General features: G+C 42.5%; 1 non-coding gene across 1 annotated transcript; it reads right to left on the bottom strand.

Moving 5' to 3' along the window:
- Positions 1-2,853: 2,853 nt before the first annotated feature.
- On the bottom strand, positions 2,854-2,960 carry LOC116814073 (U6 spliceosomal RNA). The gene has a single exon (XR_004371158.1). It is a non-coding gene; the product is annotated as a U6 spliceosomal RNA (small nuclear RNA).
- Between the last annotated feature and the right edge of the window lie 19,486 nt (positions 2,961-22,446).

The following is a 22,446-nucleotide window of genomic DNA, read 5'->3' as shown; positions in this document are numbered from 1 at the left end:
TTTGAGGTACAGATTATTTCATCTCCCGAGTACTAAGGAGAGTACCCAATAGGTAGTTTTTCGATCCTCACCCTCCATGCACCCCCCACCCTCAAGTAGGCCCCAGTATCTATAGATTCCTTCTTTGTGTCCATATATACTTGACGTTTAGCTCTCACTCATAAGTCAGAACACAGCATCTGGTTCTTGATATACTTGGGCAAGTCATTTAACCTATCAGAGAAGCAGGTTTTTTATTTATAAATGCACTATTAATACTTTCTGATATGGCCATTGTGAGAATCAAATGAGATGATGTAAATGAGGCACTTAGCATAGCGTCTGGCATGTAGAATTGCTGAAATATGATAAGGATTATTACTAACTTGATCACTGTTTCTCGTCAGTTTTTTTATTTTGCAAAAAAATTAATGTATTTAAAAGTAGGCCGAATAGTGTAGAGACCCACTGCATAACTAAATTCAAAGTTTCAAAAATTATCAGCTCATGGCCAATTTTGTTTCATCTCTATCCCCATCTTTTTTATTCTTTCAATATTATTATTATTAATTATTATTATTATTTTAGAGACAGGATCTTGCTCTGTCACCCAGGCTGGAGTACAGCTGCACAGTCATAGCCCACTGCAGCCTTGAACTCCTGGACTCAAGCAATCCTCCTGCCTCAGCCTCCTGGGTAGCTGGGACTGCAGGTGTGTGCCACCATGCCCAATTAAGCTTCCTTATATATTTTTTTGAGACAGGGTCTTGCTCTGTTGCCCAGGCTGGAGTGCAGTCAAGCGATCTCGGCTCACTGCAACCTCTGCCTCCTGGGTTCAAGCAATTCTCCTGCCTCAGCCTCCTGAGTAGCTGGGATTACAGGTGTGCACCACTACGCCTGGCTAATTTTGTATTTTTAGTGGAGATGAGGTTTCACCATGTTGGCCAGGCTGGTCTCAAACTCCTGACCTCAAGTGATCTGCCTGCCCTGGCCTCCCAAACTGCTGAGATTGCAGGGGTGAGCTACCATGCCTGGCATGTACAAGAAGTCTTACAAAATGTTGGGAAGAATGGTGTGGTGGACACACCTAAAGGTGACCGACAGTGAGTTACCTCTTCTGTTCATTGTGGGCAGAAACTGTGAATCACTTCTAATCAACAGAGTATGATGATGGTGATGGAGTGTCATGCCCTTGGTTTGGCTATGTTATATGAAAAAGACTGTCTCTCTTCTCTAAGGCTTAAGAAGCATTTTCCAGGGAACTTGTAAGTTAGCTGAAAAGCCAATGTTTGCTCTGAGGAGTAGTGCTGTGCCATAATACTCTTCCGGCATTACCTGACTCTTCAGTGGAGAAAGTCTAGTATTTTTGCAGTCTGCTAGATTTGACTGGTGGACCTGCACAAGAAGGTGCCAGGAGAGAGATAAGCTAACTCTATCTAATTTCATCTAAAGGTCTAGTAAAAAAAAAAAAAAATTCCTCCTGCATAGATTAGAGTGTGGATATGAGTCACAGCAGGGAGACTTTCAACCTGAGAGGCTAGAGAGAATACCCATGTACTAAGTCAGGTGACATCGACTTGCACTCTCACCAATAGTAGAAATTAAGAGCTGGACTTCAGAGTACAGAAAAGGAAGGAGTCCTGAAGTACCTGCTTTTTCAGGGTGTAATTACCCCAAAGAAAAACTAAAAATCTTCTTGAGATACCAGGGAAACCGAGGCACATGCATGTGTGACATAGGCAAACATACATACTGTCAGACACATACAGTCACAGAAGCTTCAGTAAATAATCCAGGACTTTGCAGTCAGAAAATCTTTAATTTTTAGAATACATGTAATGAGGCTGGGCGCAGTGGCTCATGCCTGTAATCTCAGCACTTTGGGAGGCTGAGGCAGGCAGATCACTTGAGGTCGACACCAGCTTGGCCAACATGGTGAAACCCTGTCTCTACTAAAAATACAAAAATTAGCTGGGCGTGGTGGTGCACACCTATAATCCCAGCTACTCAGGAGACTGAGGCACGAGAAGTGCTGGAACCTGGGAGGCGGAGGTTGCAGTGAGATAAGATCCCACCACTACACTCCAGCCTGGGCAACAGAGCGAGAGTCAGTCTCAAAAAAAAAAAAAAAAGAATACATGTAATGTTTACCTTTTATCCTTTACAAGAAATATAGGAACAACCACTATGAATTTTTCTTACTTGTCTCCCTAAAAGTCTGGAGGGACCCTGTTGAGGCCACACACCTATCAACACTTGGAGACGCTCTTGTTCATGGCTCTCTCCAAGACCCCTCCAACCTCTGATGATGGCAAAAGTGCAGATACGTATCAGTTCTGCTCAGGCATCTGTTGTCCATCTCTTCTTGGCTCCCTCCAGTCTCCAGAGATACACAGACTTGGGAATACTTTGAACTGCAGGAGCCTTCTAGAACACCCAGGTTATTTCCATCATTTGAGAGAGGAGGGAACCAAACCCTAGAGGAGTGGAGCCATGTGGTCAAGGCCACAGAGCCACTCAAATGCAGAGGTAAGACCAGCAGCCACAGCCTTGTCCTCTTCCCACCCCTCCCCTGTTGCCATTCCACATATGCTGGAGGAAAAAGGTGGGTGGACATTGAAGAAATGCAAACTCATGCTAATGTTTGAATATTAAATTTTAATATTGTAATTTTAGCCTGAAACAAAACAGTATTAAAAAGGTACATCTGCAAAAAAATTAAATAATCCATTTCTGGCCTCAATACACACGACTGAGTCATTTGGCCCTGTGAATTTCTTCCTGGTAGCAGAGTTGGCCTGGGCAGGGTGGGCAGAGAGGCAGCAGGGCGTCCTGGGACCTCCTGTCTTTTAAAAAAAATTTTTTTTAACTTTTAAAAATAGGGAACGCTTCACAAATTTGTCTGTCATCCTTGCACAGGGGCCATGCTAATCTTCTCTGTATTGTTCCAATTTTAGTGTATGTGCTGCCAGAGCGAGCACCTGGGGCCTCTCTTCTACTGGGCATTTCTTCCTTTCCTGCAGTTTCACTCCTTGCAGCCTTCTGCTTCCACATAGTGGACCCTAGTAGTTTTGTGTTCCTAAGGGCACCTTTCTGTCATCACAACTGACATTTCACGTGATCACCAGGTAACTCACTTTATTGGTTTGTTAGGGCGGCCATAACAGTGGACTATTAACTGAGTGGCTTAAACAACAGAAATTGATTTCCTCACAGTTCTGGAGGCTGGAGGTCCAAAATCAAGGCGTCTGCAGCATTGGCTCCTTTGAGGGCCGTGAAGTGTGAGACAAAGCAGCAAATGCAAAAAGCCGTATTTGCTCACTTCTGCTTGCTAGCATAATTTCACAAAGCCCCTGATGCTGTGACAAAGTGCAGCTCTCTGGGAGGATTCTTTGAAGACAAAACAGGATAGAGCACACGGCCCCCTGTCTCTTGCCTGAGTCACTAAATTCCTTAAAAGATAAATGGCCCTAGCCCTTGCCTTTTCCTGCACTTTATAAAACAACGTCTGATGGAATTAGTGATTATGCCTCTGTAGTCTATAACCAGAGGTACTCTGATGTACCTCTGGTTAACCTTGATGTAACTCTGCTTTAATGTAGCTTCTTGGCAAGTTTGATGTGATTTTGCCCATATTAAACCTCCACCACCTGTATACGGGCATTGGCTTAAATAGTGTGTTGGGGCAGTCTGATAGGACCTCTCTAAAGAGCTGCTCCTGGGCTATTGGCCTCAGTCTGTGTTCCTCAGTAAGGCTTCTGAATGAAACCACCTTTAATTCTTTAAAAGCTTCATTTTTTCTTTAGTCAACAGAAGGAGAAATCTTCCCTAGGCTTCTCTCACTGATCTGCAATGGCTATCCCCTCCTTGTGTCTTCACATCATCTTCCCTCTGGATGCATCTGTGTCCAAATTTCCTCTGCTTACAAGGACACCAGTCCCTGTAAGTATATTTACTAAGTATCTGTATTTACCAGTCTTTTTAAATATACATATTAGATTAGGGCCCACCCATTAACCACTTTTGCTTGATTACCTCTGTAAAGACCCTATCTCCACATAAGGTTATATTAAGGTTACATTCTGAGATACTAGGTGGGGCACTGTTAGGGCTTCAATATATGAATTTGGTTGCAAGTGTTGGGGATACACTTCAACCAACAACCCCCAGCCAAACTGGTAGCCTGCTTGCAGTGGGTAGGAGATGGGACTGGTTCTCACCGCTCTCAGCCCACCATTGCCCGCCTGCATGAGCTGGGGCAGGTCCCTGCATCTTTGCAAGCCTCTATGCCTATGCTTTAAAATGAGCAGAAGTCACATCTGCTTCTTAGAGCTGTGATGACAAATAAACAGGATAACATTTGGAGACAGCCCTAGGATGACATCTGATACATCAAATACTCTCAATAATTGTTCACATTCCTACTGTTGTCCATAATGAGAGAATATTCACAGATAAGAACCCATTCTACTCACTATAAAAGAAACCAGAACAAAACCCATATACACACCTGCCCTTAGAAACTTCTGTTCAAATGAAACTTCATAAATAAAAACAAACAAAACCAAGAGGTAAAATAAAGAAAGTAGAGTGGTGACTCAAGTTTGGGGCAACCCAGGCCCCCTCTGAATATTTACAGTCACAGAGAACACTTGGCCGTAATTTCTTTCATTGCTTCTCTAATTAAGCAGAGTGACTGCTTACATATTTTGTTAAAAATAATAAAAGCAACAACATTGTGTTGTTTTTCTTACAAAATGAATATGTTTATTATGAAATGTAATAAAAAGTCATATTTATATCACATATTTGGGACTATCATGTCATACTTTTTTTCAATAAAAACCTGTTGCCTTTTTTTGTAAAAAGTTAAATCATATAATAATTGCTATCTGATAACATCTTCATATTAACACATGTTGACAATGTACCCTGAACATCTTCTTATATTAATACATATTCTTTTCTATATTATTTTTAATAGCTACATAGATTTTTGTTGTATGAATAATGAATGATTATTTACTTAGCTGTTCATTAATGATGGACATTTATATTCTGCTTTTGAATTATTGTATTTTTATTAGAAACCAATGCATTGATGACCATCCTTAATCTTTCGACATCTCCCTGTTCTTTCTACTGGAGGGTTATTAAACTTTAGACGTGTAGACCCAAACAGGGTAGCTGGGATGGTGGGAGATGAAAGGGAAAGGGACAACTTACTTACAGAGCTCCATCCACAATAGGAAAGGGAGCTATGCAAGGGTTTGTAGATATATCGGGAGAGATTCATTATGTCTATGCTTCAAATGAATCAGTTACCAAACTGTTCCTGAAAAAAAAAAAAAACAACTGCTAGCAGGACATTCCCAAATAATGAGGAGAAAAAAACTTAATCATTAGAATTCAGAATAAGGTGCAAATGAGTGATAGAGGACTTTGGAGAGAGTGTCTGATTGGAGGGAAAATGCCCGAGGAAAGAAGCCTGAAAAGGGAGGAGCAGCCTTCCCCTGTGGTTTCACATCAGAGTGTATTTGTCTGTTTTCGCACTGCCATAAAGACCCAACCGAGACTAGGTGATTTATAAAGGAAAGGGGTTTAATTGACTCACAGTTTCCCATGGCTGGGGAGGCCTCAGGAAACTTACAATCATAGCAAAGCGGAAGAGGCACAAGTTACATGGCAGCAGGTGAGAGACAGAGGTGAGTGAAGGGGGAAGAGCCCCTTATAAACCCATCAGATCTCATGAGAACTCACTATCGTGAGAACAGCATAGGGGAAACCACTCCCATGATCCAGTCCAGGTCCCTCCCTTGACACATGGGGATTACAATTCAAGATGAGATTTGGGTGGGGACACAAAGCCAAACCATATCAAGGGGGCTCTTACCCAGAAAGTGCTGCATGAGACCCAAGATTGCCTTCAGTAAGGAACCACTTCACAATTGTTTGTGCTTTTGTCTTTACTGAGCTTTGAGGGCTGGCTGGGAGGCACGTGGCCAGGATTTTGATCCTGGTGCTTCAGCTGATTTTGTTGTGGAAACTTAAGCAAGTCAATTATTGTTTCTGGGCTGAGCCTTGTACATCTTTAAAATAAGGATACTGGGTAAGAAAATAAATAAGGTCCTTTTTTAGAGTCTTTATTTTAAAAAAGTCCAAGCCTCCTAAGATTTCACAGAGAAAAAAGGAACAATTTCATAAATCAGGAGTTACACAGAGGGTAGGAGAGGAAAAGTGCAGGATCCAGGGCTTCACCAAAGTTTATTAAGCATCCTCTCCCACATTTATTATAATCCCATCACTCATGCTCTCCCTTCTGGGTCCTGTCAAATTACTATTCACATCAACTGACTAATTTTGTCTGAAAAGGGAATGGAATATCTCCATGTCATTTGATACACTTTTGCTTTGATGGATAAGGCAGAAGTTCCAAAGAGAGTGTTAGGCAGGAAAATCCGGCCCCTTCAGACTAATTACTGCATATCTGATTTATTTCCCTCCTTAATGCTGTTTATTTTGTTTTTATTCAAAATATAAAATTGCTCCCTGAGTTGGGAGATTAATGGCTTTCTTCTCCTTCAGCAACAGATCATTTGTGGGCCCCGGTTATAAACAGGAGGTTAGAATCCATGACTCATTGTTTTTTCCCTTTTTGTACAGGATATCCCCTGAGATTAACTGTGGTTACTTTTTTTTTTTTTTTAAGTTAGAGACATTAACGTCTAATTATTTGCTGATTGTTATAGTAGAGGTTTTTGTTTTTAGGAAAATGTAAAGGTTTTTCTTCTGTGCCTTCTTCCTGGAAGACTTTTGTGGTTCAATAAACTAGAATTTTAAACATCACTGGGTAATGACTTGATTGATTGCATTTTTGATGGATTCTTCTATTCATTAGTTTAATAAATATGCATTTATTGCATGCTTACTCTGTATAAGTGATTTGAACATTCAGTCTCTTGGATGCATTAGGGCTCTGAGTCTGAGGGTGGGAGGAACACAGAGGCAGGGAATTGCTATGCAGGTCAATTTGTTGTGTGCTTGGAGTTTATTCCTTTGTTTATTATTTATTTATTCATTGATTCATCCAACGTCCACTGTAGTCACATATCCTGCTGGGGTTTTGCACAAGTATGGTACATCTGGCATTCATTCTTTCATTTATTAACAAAAACAACAACCAAGCACAATCTCCTGCTAGGTGTCATTTTCCAGCTAGACCATAGACTATGGATGGAGACAGGAAGATAATTATGATGGGCTTTGCACGACATGCTTAAGAAACCTTGACTTAATTCAATACCTTGTTTTTTTTTTCTTTTTCTTTATCTGTGCTTTATGTTACCTCCTAGCTGTTTGCCTTGGGACAAGTTACTTAACCTCTCTATACCTCAGTCTCCTTGTGCATTAAATGGTGTACCCATCAGTGCCCAGTTAAGAAAGTAGATTGCACTGGAGGTATTTCCAGTAGAGAAGGATTTAATACAGGGAGTTGGTTACAATCTTTTGGAAGAGGTAGAAGAGTAAAAGGGAGAAGGGAGAAACTCAGAGGCCAGGGAGCTCTTACCAGCCTTTGGCAGAAGCTCAGCCTCCATGTGCTTCTGATCTTCTGGAGGTGCAGTTGCTGTTACTGCTATCAGATGGTCCCTGAAGCTGTGCAGGGGGCCAGAAGTTGCACTTCCGCTGATGTGTTACCACTGGGGGAGGCATCTGTGAAAGCAGGGGTAAAACAAAACCAAAACAATGCAAAATCAAACTTCTCCTTCCCTCCAGCGTTTGAATCCTGTCCCAAGGCTTTTCACTGGCAGAGCCCAACCAGAAGGCAGCTGATCACAGCCTATGTAATGTAGTTTGCAGGCTTCCATACCCCCTGCATTATAAAGATGAACATAGGAAGTCAGGAATGAAGCTGACAGCTAACAGACAAATAACCAGCAAACATGAGGACAATGATGGCACCTTCCTTCTGTGCTTGCTATGAGCTAATAAGTTGAAGTATGTAAAGGCATTTAGATAAATGCCTGGTGCATAATTAACAATTGCTATTAGCTATTATTACTTATCTAATGACTCCAGGGAGTCAGGGAAAGATGTGTAAACAGAGTAGTAACAGAATCAGATTTATGTTTTAGAAAGCTCAACAGGGGCCACAGAACAGTATGAAATTTAATAGGTCATGTGAGAGGCAGGGACCACTTAGGAGGCGGTTGGGATTTCAGTGCAACAAGGATAGAGAAGAGGAAATTGACTACAGAATTATTTAGGCTATAGAATGATCTAGACTTAGTAATCGATAGAGTCAGAGAAGGAGGGCAGTCCCAAGATGCTTCCAAATTTTGGATATGGGTGATCGTATGAATAGTGGGTTGTCTCATTTTTCTTCACTATGTCACCAGGGTGGGAATGGAATGTGTCTAATTGACCATTGATTCCCCACAACTAGGATAGTGCTTGGCACACTGCATGTGCTTGATAAATAGTTACGGAATGACCCAATGAAGAAATAATCTAATTTTCTCACTTTATTAAAAAGGGGATTGAAGCATGGAGACAAGCAGTCACTTTTCCAGAGTTCTAGAACTGATTACTAGCAAAGTCACACACCTGAGACTTCTTATGTTCGTTGCACTTTGCAGTGATCGCACAGACCCCACGAAGGAAACATAATTCCACCAACACATAAAATCATTAGTCCCTATGCTAATTGTAATCCTGGAACAGCTAGAGACCAGATTCCCATTTTTGAAGACAGAATTAGGGCAGGGAGTCTCCTAGGCAGAGAGTATCCATACAAATTAACATAATGCTTGCTAACATTTGCACAGGATACTTTTCAGAATATAAAAGGAAGTCAGCTTCGTTAATTGAACAAGCATTTGCAATCTACCTGGCCAGTCTAGGCTAGGAGCTGGTATGTGCCTTCAAGTAAGATGTGTCCCTTCCCTTGAAGGACTTCCTATAAGGAGCACAATCTTTGAAAATATGTTTCAGGAGCTCTTCTGGATTTGAAAAGGTAGAACTTTAGAAGAAGACAAAAAAATCTCCCTTGCAGTGCTATGCCCCTCTCACAGTGGGTGCTGTAGCTTCTGGGATTTTTTTTTTTTTTTGCTACTAGAACAGATGAAAGTCAGGATGCATTTGAGTCCATCTGAGGCACCAGGACCTTTCCACCACTCTTCACAAAATGAAGTGTGTGGGTGTCCTGCATCTCTGTCATCTGGGATGCCTGCTAGGGTGTTGATTCTTGGGCCCCCACCCAGACCTACTGAAATACAATCTTATGGGGTAGGAGCCTTTGGCAACGAGGATGTCAGCGATTGGCTAACAGGATGAAGCCAGATTAAGTATTTCTCAGCCTTCTGCCTAATTAGAAGCAAAGTCACACACCTGAGATTTCTTATATCTATTGCACTCTACAGTGACCACACAGATCCCACAAAGGAAACAAGAACAGTAACAATAATTTCTCAGCCTTCTGCCTGAGAAATGCCTAATCTGGCCTCATCAAGCCAGGACTCTTACCTGTTAGCCAGCCCCTGACTTCTTCCTTCCCCTCAAGGCAAAAGTAGTCTTTCCTATCCTTTAATCTTTATTTCTTCCTCTGGGCCCTCATTGTGTGCTGTACCTATTTGTACACTTGTTTGCCTTGTCGGGAGCCTTTCTTTCCTTTGTGATGACGCGAGTCATTGTCAAATTGAAATTCCCCAACTCTCCAAGGAACTATATTCAAGTTTCTCAATGTGCTTTGCCTTTTCTTGACTTTAAGCATCTTGACTTTAAGTCCTCTGTCCATTTCTTTGTTTTGTTGCTTTTAATCATCTTTCCAAACAGCTCAAAATATTCTTTTCCAGGAATCCTTTCCATACTGCCTCACATCCTTTGTACTCCCTCATCTGAGTATTTCTCTTTGCAATGAAACTTTCTGCCTCTGGTCTCTCACACTTGACTCTGCACTCCCGTGACGGGAGGAGACGGAGTTGGATTCTTGGTATTCCCAGATTCTGGTCTGTAAAGTAAGTATCCATGGAGTTAAATGGCACAGAGTTGACCAGTCAGCTACATGTCATGTCCTGGCACATGAGCTTCGTCCTGTGCTCTAGGGAGAGAGAGAAGGACAAACTTTTCCATCTGGACCACGAAGCCAGCTTACCAACACCTGCCACTTCTGGGCAATGTGTCCTAGGGATGGGTGAGCCTTTTTGTATCTGCAACTTCGGGTGACTGTTCCTGTTTAAAGATCTTGGAGATAGGGAGGTAAGTACCCACCATCCCCAGGACTCAATGCCCTTTCCTTGCCCTGGGTAACTTGGCTCTAAGAAGTAGTGATGAGGCTTTTCTCTTCCCCCAGTCACTGCAAAGGACATGCTTCTCTACCCTTTTGTCTCAGAAACAGAGATCTGTCTCCAACTCACTCAGTCGTTTGTTTTCTGGGATTTGGAGCAGAATTAATTACCTTGGAAAAACACTAGGACAATGCTAAGTATTATTAATGACACAACAGTTCCTTCCTGCAGGGGACGGGTGGTTCCTGGTTCACTTGGCAGCTCTTAAAGATGGATCCAGTTTTTTCCATCTTTAATCTAACAAGCTCTGCTCCAGGCCGTGGGACACTGTCCCCAGCCACTTCCAGTCAGGGTTGTTGCCAGGAACTCACTTGTATCATAATGGGGTTGGGTTCCAGGCTCCTGCCCAGTCTGTGGCAGATGAAGGCGAAGGACTTAGGCATGTCTCCTTAACATGAGAGAGAGCACCTAAAGGATGCAATATGGAAGTAAAAGTAATGGGAATGAAGCATGTGTTGTGTTCCACTTTTACACGTAATCTCACTTAATTTAATCCTCATCATAGCCCCATAAGGTAGATATTGCCTTCCCTAGTATATAGATAAAGAAAGCAGCCAGGGATGGTGGCTCACGCCTGTAATCCCCAGCACTTTGGGAGGCTGAGGTGGGCAGATCATGAGGTCAGGAGTTTGAGACCAGTCTGGCCAAGATAGTGAAACCCCATCTCTATTAAAAATACAAAAATTAGCCTGGCATAGTGGCTCGTGCCTGTAATCCCAGCTACTTGGGAGGCCGAGGCAGGAGAATTGCTTGAACCTGGTAGGCGGAGGTCGCAGTGAGCCGAGATCATGCCACTGCACTCCAGCCTGGTCAACAGGGCGAAATTCCATCAAAAAAAAAAAAAAAAAAAAGGACACTCGTAAAGGATAAGTGCATTATCCAAGGGCACATTACTAATAACTACCAGAGACAAGATTTATACCTAGCTTAGTTTGACTTTGAAATCATTACTGCTTCATTTCCTATACTCTGCATGGACTTGATGGCACAGACCTTCTTTACCACAGGTCCCAAACCACAATAGAATTTGTCCCTATCCCTACCCCAAACTCTGTTCCCTCTGTAAGTCTTCTCTGGGCTTAGTACTTGGCCCCACCATGGATCTGACCACCCGTGTCAAACCCATTCAGTTTCTTCCTCTTGTTTGTCCAGTCTCCACTGGTATCTCCTCCTCGTTTGGATTTCTACAGCAAATGAAAGACCATTTGAGTTAATGATTAAGAGTTAGCATGTGTTGGGATCAAATACCACTCTGTTATTTGATAACTTTGTGCCTTGGGAAATATATTTAGCAATTCTGTGCCTCTGTTTCTTTATCTCTAAATTGGAAATGATGATATTTAATTCAAATGGTTGCTGTTCCCTAGAATCTTTCCTCTTTACTCACCTCTCCAGCCGCAGCAGGTATCAGCTCCTTCAAGGAGCCTTACGTGACTTATTGCATTAAGTCAAGGGCTCTCCCTCTGTGCTCTGATAATGCCCTGTGTATTTATTATTATTATTATTTTAATAAATATGAGGTCTCACTACTCGCTATGTTGTCCAGGCTGGTCTCAAATTCCTGGGCCTTAGTGATCCTCCCACCTCAGCCTCCCAGAATGCTGGGATTACTGGAGTGAACCATTGGCCTCTTGAATTAATTACTGACCTCTTGAATTGTACTCACCACATTATGATATACGAACCTATGGCACTTGACTAGACTGTAAGCTTTTAAAACAGAGACTATGTATGGTTGACCTTTGGTTTCCCCAATAACCAACATGGGTCTTGGCATATGGTGACCCTTCAATTAAAACTTGTTGGAAATTGAATGAATAAATGAATGAATAAATGAAGTGATCTTTGAGGTGAGTTTTAAAAAATGAGTAGGTGCTCATCAAGCAGATAAAAACCAAGGGGTGGAAGGACAGCCATTCAAATAGAAGGGGCTACATGAGTAAAGATTTGCAACCTGGAGCATTTAGGGATTTTTGGGGGAGCTGAGAGCCTCTGGTAATGGCTAAGACACAGGGTGCAAGTCAGGGAAGCAGAGCAGCTTGAGCAGACGGCCTTTCGGCTTCTAGGATCAGCATTTCAGAAGCCTTTAGTCTCAGGCTCCATTGAGGCTTGAAGGAAACAAAATATTGGTTCAGCTCTAAGAGTGTTTTGTTGTTTTGGTTTGTTCCAGTTGAGTCACTTTAGATAATGCATTGACTTGGTCACACTTTGAAGCCATCCAGTATTGCATATTTGAAAAAAAGAAAAACAAAAATGAAAACAAAATACTTTTGATTCAAGTCACAGTTCAGGAAAAACACTATGGTTCCTTAATTCAAAAAAGCATTTAAAACAATTTTGGTATTTCTGAAATTGTCATCCATCGTTAAAACTATTTCATCTGTGTCTCAGGGGCAGGGTCACACTATCTTTTTCTTCACATATTTCTGGGACCCCTTGAATGTGAATCTCTTCCCCCTTGGGAGTATTAGGAAGGTGATGTCTAATTTTTCTCCCTCTCACTGCTTCTTAAGGAACTTTTATGAGTTCAGGGTTTTTTTTTCAAATCTTGACCAATTGAAAACTTTGACCAGGGGTCATGAAATCAATAAAGGGTGAGATCCATATAAAATAAAATACAGACACTATTGTAACTATTGCTTCTAAAACAATTTTAATTTGATCATGTGTGTATATGTGTATATATGTGTCTTTGTGTTTGTGTGTCTGTGCATTGGGTCGTGGATGTAAAACATGTCTCCTCCCTTTCTGGCTGCTCTAGAGAATAAAATGAAATAAACCAACCAGAAAACATATCTGTTCTTGTGGTTTGATATGGTTTGGCTCTGTGTCCCCACCCAAATCTCATCTCAGATTGTAATACTGGCCAGGCACGGTGGCTCATACCTGTAATCTCAGCACTTTGGGAGGCTGAGGCAGGTGGAGCACCTGAGGTCAGGAGTTTGAAACCAAGCCTGGGCAACATGGTGAAACCCCATCTCTACTAAAAATACAAAAATTAGCTGTGCGTAGTGGCACACGCCTGTAATCCCAGCTACTTGGGAGGCTGAGGCACAAGAATCACTTGAACCTGGGAGATGAAGGTTGCAGTGAGCCAAGATCACGGCACTGTACTCCAGCCTGGGTGACAGACTGAGATGCCATCTCAAAAAAAAAAAAAAAAAAAATTGTAATCTCCATAATCCCCATGTGTTGAGGACCTGCCTGGTGGGAGGTGATTAGATCATGACAGTGGTTTCCCCGTGCTGTTCTCATGATAGTGCATTAGTTCTCACGAGATCTGATGGTTTTATAAGTGTTTGAAATTTCCCCCAACACACACTCACTCTCTCCTGCCGCCATGTAAGATGTGCCTGCTTCCCCTTCTGCCATGATTGTAAGTTTCCTGAGGCCTCCCCAGCCATACAGAACTGTGATACAATTAAACCTCTTCCCTTTATAAATTACCCAGTCTCAGGTAGTAACTTTATAGCAGTGTGAAAATAGACTAATACAGAGGTCTTGGTCAAAACATTAAGAACTTCTGCACTAGTTGGTGTATATTAACTGGGTTGGACCTTCACAGGCCACTGCTCCTGCACTGTCTGCCTGTCTTCATTTCTTCAGGCCACTTGGCTGCTTAGTGTGATGTTTCTTTCATTTGCTTCATCTTAAACAAAGTAGGGACACCTGGATCCAGGACCTCTTCTAGGGGAAGATCCAGAGGCCTATGGTTTCTCAGCTCCTCTGTTAGGGTTGGACCACATTGAAGTTCTCTGTGCTGCAGACTGAGGAGTGAGTTCCTGGCAGGATGGCTGCAAAGAATTGAGCAGTTTGTGTGCTGACAAAAGCACCCACTCACTCATAAGGATGAGCAGGGGGTGAAAAGCAGCCCTTACTTGGTGTGCCAAGCCATAAGCCTATGTGGCTGGCTTCACCCAGAAATGACATCTTGTCTACTGCATCCAAAGGTTCCAGATAGGTTGGTGATAAGCCTGGTACTCTGCGGTTTCCACTTGAGGTAGTAGGGAGATCTAGATCTGGAGGAAGTGTGTAAAGCTTTCTTTTTGGCAGCAGATCCCGGCTGTAACTCTCTAGACCAATCTCATCCATGAGGTTGATTTTTTATTTCATAGCTGACACTGTAATTTTTCTCAATGGGTTTACTAACTAAGAAGAAGAAAGCATGAAGGCTGTAATTATAACCTCTGAGAAACTACAACATCTGTGTGCACACTTAATGAAGGGTTAGTTCCCCAGTCTCCCATCTCTTTCTGGAAGTCTTTTATTAAATCAATGTGTGTCTTACCAGTGGTGATGTCTTGCAGTCAGACATGTAAGACATGGTATTTGGGCTTTGTTTAGTTCCAAATATTGCTGTGGGTTTTTCCAGTTTGGTCTTGCTTTTTCTTACTGTTCTCAACTGGAGCCTCAACTCAGAGCTGGAGCCTCTGTGTTTGTGAGAAACTTTTTTCCTATCTCTTCCTTTCTTTCCTTTAAACCTATTTTCTTCTTCTTCCTCCTCTTTCTCTCCTCTCCTCCCTTAGTTCCTTTCTTCCCTTCTCAAGTATTTATTGAGTATAAACTTTGTTTAATCCATATTCTTATTCCAGGAAGATTATATTATACTCTGTAATAAACACATAGAAACAACAAAAAGTGAATGCAAAGAAAGGCATTTTTATAAATCTGGTCTCTTGAATCCACCCCATGCCTCTTTCCATTTTACAGAGGGAGCTTGTTGTATTTATTAATAGAAAGGAGACAAGCTGGGAATTGAATACACATGCATTGGGATGTATTTTCTACCATTATACATTGATTTACCTTTTGAGCCTCAGTTCTTTAATCAGTAAATTGGAAATAAATTGGAAAGACTCACCGGGGATTGATTTATTTTTCCTCTTCCAAATGAAAAGGACAAATGAAGCCATCGGAAAAAGTTATCTAGTACTTTCAGAAAAGGTGGAGGTGAAAGGTCACCTTTTGGCTGATCTGCAGGGTCTTTGGTGGGCATGCAATATATGTCAGATGGCTGCACCCAGAGGAAAAGGCGAATCTGAAATTATATTTTCATTTAAGTCACTCCACATCAACTGTGGCCAACTGCTCCTTGGGACAGGTAGAGTTCTGGGGAAGAAGTAGACCAATTTGTTCATGGGGCCCAGGTGGTATGCTGAGGAAGAAGGACTAATGCCTTCCCCAATCCCTTCTCCAAAAATTCCAAGTTAGAAAGAGTTTGTTGGTGAGCAAAGAGGCCACAGCCTTCTATGAGGTAGGTGAAGGCAATGGGGCAACTAACAGTAAGTTTTGCTATTGGTTTTCTATGGCTGTTGTAACAAATGACCACAAACCTGGTGGCTTAAAACAGCAGACATTTATTTCTCATAGTTCTAGAGGCTAGAAGCATGAAATCAAGGTGTTGACAGGGCCACACTTTCTCTCAAGGATCTAGGACAGCATCCATCCCTGCCTCTTCCTAGCTTTTGGTGCATGCTGGCAGGCTTTGGCATTACTTGGATGCTGGAATCACATCCCACAGACTCAGAACCCTCCTGGATCTGCCTTGTATCTGGGAATGTCTTCTGTTTGGTCGCTGAAAGGACTGGTAACCAAGCAATAATGCCTGAGGTTTGGGCCTGTTGGATGTGGGTTTCTCATATAATCCTGGGAAGTGGCCCATTGTCCTTGGGGCAAGAACTGTGGATCTCTGGATGCCAAGAGCTCCAACCCAACACTGCATTTTGAACTTGACCCATTCCAAACCTTCTATTTCGTTACCAACACTCTTTCCTCCTTGCCCCCCATTTCCCATCACAGATATTGTGCCCAGATAGACATAGAAGTAGTGACTGTAGGTCCTACTCCAATTTTCTCTGCTAGATAATAGTAAAAAACAATAGTGACTGGGCATGGTGGCTCACACCTGTAATCCCAGCACTTTGCGAGGCGGAGACAGGTGGATCACAAGGTCAGGAGATCGAGACCATCCTGGCCAATACAGTGAAACCCTGTCTCTGCTAAAAATACAAAAATTAGCCAGGTGTGGTGGTGTGCGCCTGTAGTCCTAGCTACTCGCGAGGCTGAGACAGGAGAATCACTTGAATCCGGGAGGCAGAGCTTGCAGTGAGCCGAGATGGCGCCACCGCACTCCAGCCTGGGGGCGACAGAGCTAGACTCAGCCTCAAACAACAACAACAACAACAACAACAACTAAAATATCAATAGTAAACACATTAGCAAACCTTACTGTGGGCCAAACATTGTTCAGAGTGTTTATATGTACTAACTCATTTAATTCTCCTAAATCCACTTTGAGATAAGTGCTATTGAAATCCCCACTTTCCAGTTAAAATATCTGTGATTAAAGAGTGTGGAGCTGGGTTCTGTGGAGCACAGATAGGGAAGGCAATGCAAACATCTAAGCTTCAGTCCCCACCATTCCCAGCCCCACAGGAGGCCGGGGTCTGCTGCTCTTCAGTGCAAAATCCCTCCAGGCAGGGTGGCCTGTGGTGTGGCAGGAGAAGCACTGTGGAGATGTAAACATTTAGATTATTATGTACACTGACTGTGTCCAAGTCAGCAAAGGATATAGTCATCCGCAACACGGAAGATCCTCCTCTTTCAGGGACCTCTGCAGCTAACCCAATCCTTCTCCACCTGAAATTCTCCCAGACCTTCTCCCAGTGGGATCTTACTAGGTCACACGCTCACGTGAGTTTTCTGGTTATAACATCATGATTCTGAGGAAGGGGTGATCAAGGTAACCAGAACTGGTACATACTCAGTCTTCACAGAGACTGCTTCTCCGGTGAATTAGATTCTGTGTTCTTGTCTTACACCCTTCTTGTAATTGCATGAGTGGAGTGTTTTCTTATGTTCTGTAGTTTTCTTCTCCTTGTTTTGTGTATTTCTCATGAACTTTTTCTGGAACTTACTAAAAACTTAGTTTTTCTGTCATCTAAGCTTGAAAGCTTCCTAATTTCAATAAAATAGGACCTTTTGAGTCATGCTTCCCCTCAATGTTAAGTACCTGGGACTCCTGCAAGCATGAAACAGGGAAGAGTTAGTGCCTTAGAAGGAATAGACCAGATATTCCTCCTATTCCACTGCAGACTCAGAAGGGACTTAGGGATGTTATTTACAGTTCAAACAGCAAAGAGAGACACTCCAGTTAGAAAAGAAAATCATCACCTCTTATTTTCCTAATGATTAAACAGACAGTGCTTGTAATGTTCCTAAGTTCTGTCATTATCACCCTGTGCTTTAATATCTAAATAAACTATCTCAAGTCCCTATTCTACATAGTTGAGAGAAGTCCAGTGTTCCTCCCAAGATTTCTAATGAGGGAAGCACTTATAAAGTCTCCTGTCAACATTCTGACTTTATTTACTTATTTTATGGCTTTTTTTTTTTTTTTTTGAGACAGAGTTTTGCTCTTGTCTCCCAGGCTGGAGGGCAGTGGTGTGATCTTGGCTCACTGCAACCTCTGCCTCCTGGGTTCAAGCAATTCTCCTGCCTCAGCCTCCTGAGTAGTTGGGATTACAGGTGCCTGCCACCAAGCCTGGCTAATTTTTTGTATTTTTAGTAGAGATGGGGTTTCATCATGTTGGCCAGGCAGGTCTCGAACTCCTTACCTCAGGTGATCCACACGCCTCGGCCTCCCAAAGTGCTGAGATTACAGGCATCAGCCACTGCGTCTGGTTGACATTCTGACTTTAAATCCTAGCTTTCCATCATCTTTTAATTTTTTGCTTTTTCCATTCTTCAAATACTCCCATCATAAGGCTGTTCTTGTCTTTAATTGACTTATTTTTAAAAAAACTAAGATCTGGCAATCACAACAAAAAAGACATACCCATTAAAATTTGTATAAGATACCATTCTTCATAAATTTCCTTGGCCATTCCCAAGGATGAGCTGTTTTACAGCCTCGTTCTCCTTAGGTCCCAGTCTCGTAGCAGTTCCTGGGAAGTGGTTCCTCCCTGTAGTGATTCTCTCCTGTTTCTTCCTCAATTCTAAAATCTCAACCAAAAAGACTCAGACCCTGGGCTGTGGCTGAGAAGTTGGTGTGGGATAAAAAGTCCCTTTGTATGAAGATGGTGGATAGGAGGCAGGACTAGCTTCCAGCTCCCGCTTGGACAGACAACCAGCATGTGGAGACTTACATGATAAACTTTTGCTCTAGGAACTACCACAGTAACATACCAGGAAAGCTGAGAGAATCCACAGACCCTTCGAAGGATCTGAATCACTGCTGTAGGGTCCATGAGATGTCAAAACCTTTGAGTCCGCTTGCTTTCTCAGTGGTGAGCCTGGTGGTCTGGGGCGAGTTCTCAGCCCTGGTCACCACCTGCCTGGAAATAGGCTTGGTGCTGCTGGGAGGGCATGGTGGGAGTGAGACCAGCTTTTAGGACTGCGAGCTACATGGAAGCTGGGTGAGGCCCGTGACTGCTGGCTTTTCCCCACTTCCCTGGCATGCTGTGTGACTCAGCAGAGGTAGCCATAATCCCCCTGAGAACGTAACTCCATTGACCTGAGAACAACACCCTCATCCCCACAGCAGCCACTGCAAGCCCCGCCCAAGGAGAGGCTGAGCTCAGCCATGCCCCGACCTGGTAGACTCATCCTGGTAGCTAAAGACAAAGAACATAATCTCTTGGAAGCTCTATAGCCCCACCCCCTGTGTGATCCTCCCTATGCAACCACAGCTGATGTGCTCTTGAAAGCACCACCTCTGGCTGGAGGCCAATCAACACAAAACCAGCATGCTAAACAAAAATACAACCATCCCTAGGGGAAAGGGGAGAACACCATATCAAGGGAGCATCCCATGGGACAAAAGAATCTGAACAGCGGCCCTTGAGTCTTGACTCTTCCGTCTGACATAGTCTACCCAAATGAGAAGGAACCGGAAAAACAATCCTGGTAATACAATTGTATTAGTCCATTTTCATGCTGCTGATAAAGACTTAGTTGAGGTCAGCACCGTGGCTCATGCCTGTAATCCCAGCACTTTGGGAGGCCAAGGCGGGAGAATCACCTGAGGTCAGGAGTTTGGGACCAGTCTGATCAACATGGAGAAACCCCGTCTCTACTAAAAATACAAAATTAGCCAGATGTGGTGGTGCATGCCTGTAATCCCAGCTACTCGGAAGGCTGAGGCAGGAGAATTGCTTGAACCTGGGAGGCAGAGGTTGCAGTGAGCCGAGATTGTGCCATTGCACTCCAGCCTGGTCAACAAGTGCAAAACTCAGTCTCAAAAAAAAAGAAAAAAAAGACATAACTGAGATTGGGGAATTTACAAAAGAAAGAGGTTTAATTGGACTTACAGTTCCAATTGGCTGTTCCACGTGGCTGGGGAAGCCTCACAATCATGGTAGAAGGCAAAGAGGGGAAAGTCCCATCTAATGTGGATGGCAGCAGGCAAAGAGAGGATGAGGAAGATGCAAAAGCGGAAACCTCTAATAAAACCATCAGATCTTGTGAGACTTATTCACTGCCACAAGAAAAGCATGGGGGAACCACCGCCATGATTCAATTATCCCCCACTGGGTCCCTGCCACAACACGTGGGAATTATGGGAGTACAATTCAAGATGAGATTTGGTGGGGGGACAGAGCTGAACCATATCAATGACAAAACAAGGTCTTTTTTTTTTTTTTTTTTTTTTTTTGAGACGGAGTCTCGCTATCGCCCAGGCTGGAGTGCTGTGGCGTGATCTCGGCTCACTGCAGGCTCCACCCGCTGGGGTTCACGCCATTCTCTTGCCTCAGCCTCCCGAGTAGCTGGGACTACAGGCGACCGCCACCTTGCCCGGCTAATTTCTTGTATTTTTTGTAGAGACGGGGTTTCACCGTGTTAGCCAGGATGGTCTCGATCTCCTGACCTCGTGATTCACCCGCCTCAGCCTCCCAAAGTGCTGGGATTACAGGTGTGAGCCACTGCGCCTGGCCAAAACAAGGTCTTTCAACACCCCAAAAGATCACACCAGCTCACCAGCAATGGATTCAAACCAAGATGAAATCTCTGAACTGCCAGAAAAAGAATTTCAGTCGATTGTTAAGCTAATCAAGCAGGAACCAGAGAAAAGTAAAGTTCAACTTAAAGAAATCAAAAACATGATACAGGATATGAAAAGAAAATTCTTCAGTGAAATATGTAGCATACATAAAAAACAATCACAACTTCTGGAAATCAAGGACACACTTAGAGAAACACAAAATGCACTGGAAAGTCTCAGCAATAGAATTAAACAAGCAGAAGAAAGAACTTCAGAGTTCAAAGACAAGGCTTTTGAATTAACCCAATCCACCAAAGACAAAAGAATTTAAAAAAATGAACAAAACCTCCAAGAAGTTTGGGACTATGCTGAATGTCCGAACCTAAGAATAATCTGTGTTCCTGAGGAAGAAGAGAAATCTAAAAATTTGGAACACATATTTGAGGGAATAATTGATGAAAACTTCCCCAGCCTTGCTAGAGATCTAGACATCCAAATATAAGAAGCTCAAAGAACACCTGGGAAATTCATCACAGAAAGATCATCACCTAGGCACATAGTCATCAGATTATCTAAAGTCAAGACAAAGGAAAGAATCTTAAGAGCTGTGAGGCAAAAGCACCAGGTAACCTATAAAGGAAAACCTATCAGATTCACAGCAGATTTCTCAGCAGAAACCCTACAAGCTAGAAGGGATTGAGTTTTTTCTTTTAGCCTCCTTAAACAAAACAATTATCAGCAGAGAATTTTGTATCTGGTGGAACTAAACTTCATAAATGAAACAGAGGTACAGTCTTTTCCAGACAAACAAATGCTGAGAGAATTCATCACTACCAAGCCAGAACTACAAGAACTGCTAAAGGAGCTCTAAATCTTGAAACAAATCCTTGAAATACACTAAAACAGAACCTCCTTAAAGTGTCAATCCCACAGTACCTATATAGTAATAACACAATGAAAAAAAGAAGGTATTCAGCCAACAAATAGCATGATGAATGGCCTAAATGCTCCACTTAAAAGATACAGAATGGCAGAATAGATAAGAACTCACCAACCAAGTTTCTGCTGTCTTCAGGAGACTCATCTAATACATGAAGACTCACATAAACTTAAGGTAAAGGGGTGGAAAAAGATATTCCTTGTAAATGGATACCAAAAGCAAGCAGGAATAGCTATTCTTATATCAGACAAAACAAGACTTTAAAGCTAAAGCAGTTAAAAAAGACAAAGCTGGATATTATATAATGATAAAAGGATTAGTCCAAGAGGAAAATACCACAGTCCTAAATATATATGCACCTAACACTGGAGCTCCCAAATTTATAAAATAATTACTACTAGATCTCAGAAATGAGACAGATGGCAACACTGTAATAGGGGGGGATTTTAATACTCTACTGACAGCACTAGACAGGTCGTCAAGACAGAAAGTCAACAAAATGACAATGGACTTAAACTATACCCTACAGCAGATGGACTTAACAGATATTTAGAGAACATTCTACCCAACAACTGCAGAATATACATTCTATTCATCAGCATATGGAGCATTCTCCAAGATAGGTCATATGATAGGCCACAAAACAAATCTCAGCAAATTTAAGAAGATGGAGATTTTATCAAGTACTCTCTCAGATCACAGTGGAATAAAATTGGAAATCAACTCTAAAAGGAATCCTCGAAACCATGAAATTACATGGAAATTAAATAACCTGCTCCTGAATGATCACTGGATCAACAATGAAATCAAGATAGAAATTTAAAAATACAGCCAAGCGCAGTGGCTTATGCCTGTAATCCCAGCACTTTGGGAGGCCAAGGCAGGTGGATCACAAGGTCAGCCATTCGAGATCAGCCTGGCCAACATAATGAAACCCTGTCTCTACTAAAAATATAAAAAATTAGCTGGGTGTGGTGGCACACGCCTGTAATCCCAGCTACTCGGGAGGCTGAGGCAGGAGAACTGTTTGAACCTGGGAGGCGAAGTGAGCTGAGATCATGCCACTGTACTCCAGCTCAGGCAAGAGTGCGAGACTCTTTCTCAAAAAAAAAAAAAAAAAAAAACCAAAAAACTTTTAACTGAACAACAATAGTGACATCACCTATCAAAACCTCTGGGATATAGAAAAGGCAGTGCTAGGA

This window comes from Hylobates moloch, unplaced genomic scaffold, assembly GCF_009828535.3.
Source record: "Hylobates moloch isolate HMO894 unplaced genomic scaffold, HMol_V3 SCAFFOLD_9, whole genome shotgun sequence".
In the NCBI taxonomy this organism is placed as follows: domain Eukaryota; kingdom Metazoa; phylum Chordata; class Mammalia; order Primates; family Hylobatidae; genus Hylobates; species Hylobates moloch.
This window is presented reverse-complemented; position numbering and strand designations above follow the sequence as displayed.